This window comes from Protobothrops mucrosquamatus, unplaced genomic scaffold (genome assembly GCF_001527695.2).
Source record: "Protobothrops mucrosquamatus isolate PMUCROS unplaced genomic scaffold, P.Mucros_1.0 scaffold1440, whole genome shotgun sequence".
Classification (NCBI taxonomy): domain Eukaryota; kingdom Metazoa; phylum Chordata; class Lepidosauria; order Squamata; family Viperidae; genus Protobothrops; species Protobothrops mucrosquamatus.
The window spans coordinates 105,593-108,665 of record NW_015387622.1 but is presented as its reverse complement, the minus strand read 5'-3'; the positions used below and the strand labels follow the sequence as shown (position 1 = coordinate 108,665).

Here is a 3,073-nt window from a genome sequence, read left to right as displayed (position 1 = left end):
GACCTCAGTGGCACAGATGTGCAAGCTGCCTTGAAGGAAGCCATGACAAAGGAGCTGGCCAAGCACTCGGCCGAGCCCACCAGCACTGAATGTGCTTAGAGAAGCATCCTCCCTTCTCCTGCAGGGAGCCGAAGGGAGAAGACCAAAGACCTTAAAAAATATCCAAGAAACTTTAAGATATTTTCCTGCCCTTTTAAGCATAAAAAAAATCCTGTGGTCTACCTTTCCTAAGAAGGCACCAACTTTCATCTCCACAACTGTTATTCCCAAACAATAGGAAGGAAGTTAAAGTGATGACTGGAAAATGGCCTGCATTTTTGAAGACAATTTCATCAGCGTCTAAGCCAGAACTTCAAGGCTAAGAAAGATGAGCCATGATTAAATGTTTGAAATAATTGTTTGTGAGGTATTTGCAAAAAGGAAAAGGAACATCATATGTACAGTATGTCTCTCCAATAAATCAGGATTTTAGCAACTATATTCAATGAATTGGATTGTTTTTTTAGTGTTTTCTTCTCTCTTTAGGGGATTTGTCTCTGGGTTTTTATTTTAAACAGCTGTCTAAAATTTTGACTTACAGTTGTTCAAAAAGATAACATTAGGAAGAAACTGGATAATTAGCAATAGTTATGCCATGAAAATGAATTTTCATTGAGTTTGTCCTACTGCCTATCAAACTAGGGCTGCGACCGACTATACATAATAATAAATATCAGCAAATTAGGAGGCGGCAGCACTAAGTATTCTTTTAAAAAAGGAGTCAGTTTAATTTTACAAAAAAAGAACCCAGCTGGAACTGGAACTTTTAAGCATATTTGTCCCCAAGAAGTATAAACATCGTCCAAACATCGTCCAAACTTTTAAGCATATTTGTCCCCAAGAAGTATAAACATCGTCCAAACGTCTGTTGGCTTGACTTGGATGTTTAGGTTTCCAATTGTGGTGCAGTTACGTTTTGTAGCTTGGTGGAGTTGAATAGTTCGATATTTACCCTGGCGCATTAATTTCCCGAGGAAACGTGAAAGAAGTTTCTTGCGTAAAAATTGCTTTGCAGAACGAAATCTCAGCTCGTGTGCTTATGGGACGCAATGGAAATGTAAAGGGCGTCTTTTCGGGAGCTACTTACGCGAGTGTCAGGATGGCCGAGTGGTCTAAGGCGCCAGACTCAAGGCTTCGCTCCTTCCCTGTGCTGGGTGTTCTGGTCTCCGAATGGAGGCGTGGGTTCAAATCCCACTTCTGACACATCCTTTTTTCTTAATCTTTATTTCTAGAAAACAACTGGAAGATACATTTTAAACATTTTTCATCCTAGTTATTTTTATTGACGCGTTCACGTTTTATTTCACTTTCAATTTCCCTCAGCTACCGAAGAAGCATTTTGCGGGGTAGAGAATTTAAGGCCGGATGCATGGAAGAGAATCCCGCTCTCCGTTCGTTCCCCTTTTCCTTTTAAGATCCTGATCTCTGAATTTTAGAAATGAAAAGCGCCAGCTCTTCCTGAATGCTTTATCATAGCGTTTCATGGAAAAGAAACTTCAGGTTATATTTCTGATTGCTGGGGAAAACCCCAATTTAAAATTTCTGAACTATTATAATATATTTCATTGGGTCTCCTTGTGATTTGACGGAAGATAATTGCATTTATCAATATAAAATACAGAAGGTTCGCTTTTGACTATGTCAAGACTAAGGAAAGAAAATTTTGCAAGTTCCCTGGTGGTCTAGTGGTTAGGATTCGGCGCTCTCACCGCCGCGGCCCGGGTTCGATTCCCGGTCAGGGAATATCTTTTCCTCCCGAATCAAATTGTTCATTAATGAGAAATCTCTTTTATTTTATTTTTAAAAAGCTATTTTCATAGTTGACATTTCTAAAAAAACTGCTGTACCAGTTGCCTCAATTTCAGCCAAACAAAGCAAAACAAAAACCATCACAAAGCAAAACAAAAACCATCACAAGACTCCTTGTCTTTCTAAAAATGGTAGCTTAGCTACCTTTTTAACCAGAACTATCCATGAGAAGACTGATCAAATGTTTTTTTTAACACGAATGAAGAACGATAATGTTTGAAAAGTCCTCAGATTTGTATTTAAAACTTTGTATTTACATTTTGAACCTCAGGAATAAGCATACATATTTTAAAATGAAGCAAATTAAAATTAAATATGAAATGAATGGATGTCTGTGTGCATACTAAGATGAAAACAGACGCAAATAAATGTTTTAGTAAGAAAATATTTTAAACATCATTAAAGAAGAACAAACTCAATAACACTATTTAATAGTGTTGTCTAAAGATGTTGAGACTTTGGAAAAAGGACAAAGAAGATTAAAGGTGATTAAAGGCCTGGAGACAAAAACATATGAAGAATGGCTGCAGGATTTGGGTTTGACTAGTCTAGAGAAAAAAAGGACTAGGGGGGACATGATAGCAGCATTCCAGTATTTGCATAAACCTGATCTTAAATTACCCCTAAGAGATGTTGAGATAAAAAAATTAAGCTGGCCAAGAATTTTCACTTTAACCCCTGTAATTTGCCCTAAAATATTGAAATATTTTGAAGCCCAGTTTTCATTTCTTTATTTAATTTCTTCCAAGTTGGTACAGAATTATGCGTGAAGATTTTATTAACATTTTATTGATTGATTTAATTTCTATAGCCACCTATCTCAACCAGTGAATCTTTACTTATAGTAATATTTTAAAGATTTATATGTTATTGGAACCCCTAAAACCGTGGAATTTTCCTCTTAAATTTTGGGGGGTGTATGAATTTTTTTTAAATTGTGATATTATTAAATTGTGATATTATGAAAATTAATTGATATTCCTACTAACACCCCTGCAAATTCCACTAACTTCTTAAAATAGCTGGCTGAATAAGAAGCATTTGTGAGAATCAAAATAATATGATCTGCAAAGAGATTTAAAAGATATGTCTTAACTTCCATTTTTATCCCATTAGTCTGCTTTTTGGAACTGTTGCCAAAACATTTATAGTTAAGGTGAATAGTAAAACAGATAATGGACACTTTTTAATACATCTTGAAATCATAATGGGATTGGAACAGTGG

At 35.8% G+C, this 3,073-nt stretch overlaps 2 non-coding genes across 2 annotated transcripts; both read left to right on the top strand.

Moving 5' to 3' along the window:
* The first annotated feature begins 1,132 nt into the window (after positions 1-1,132).
* Positions 1,133-1,242, top strand: TRNAL-CAA. Its single transcript has 2 exons — positions 1,133-1,170; positions 1,197-1,242. It is a non-coding gene; the product is annotated as a tRNA-Leu (tRNA).
* Positions 1,243-1,710: 468 nt separating this feature from the next.
* On the top strand, positions 1,711-1,782 carry TRNAE-CUC. The gene has a single exon. It is a non-coding gene; the product is annotated as a tRNA-Glu (tRNA).
* Positions 1,783-3,073: the final 1,291 nt, after the last annotated feature.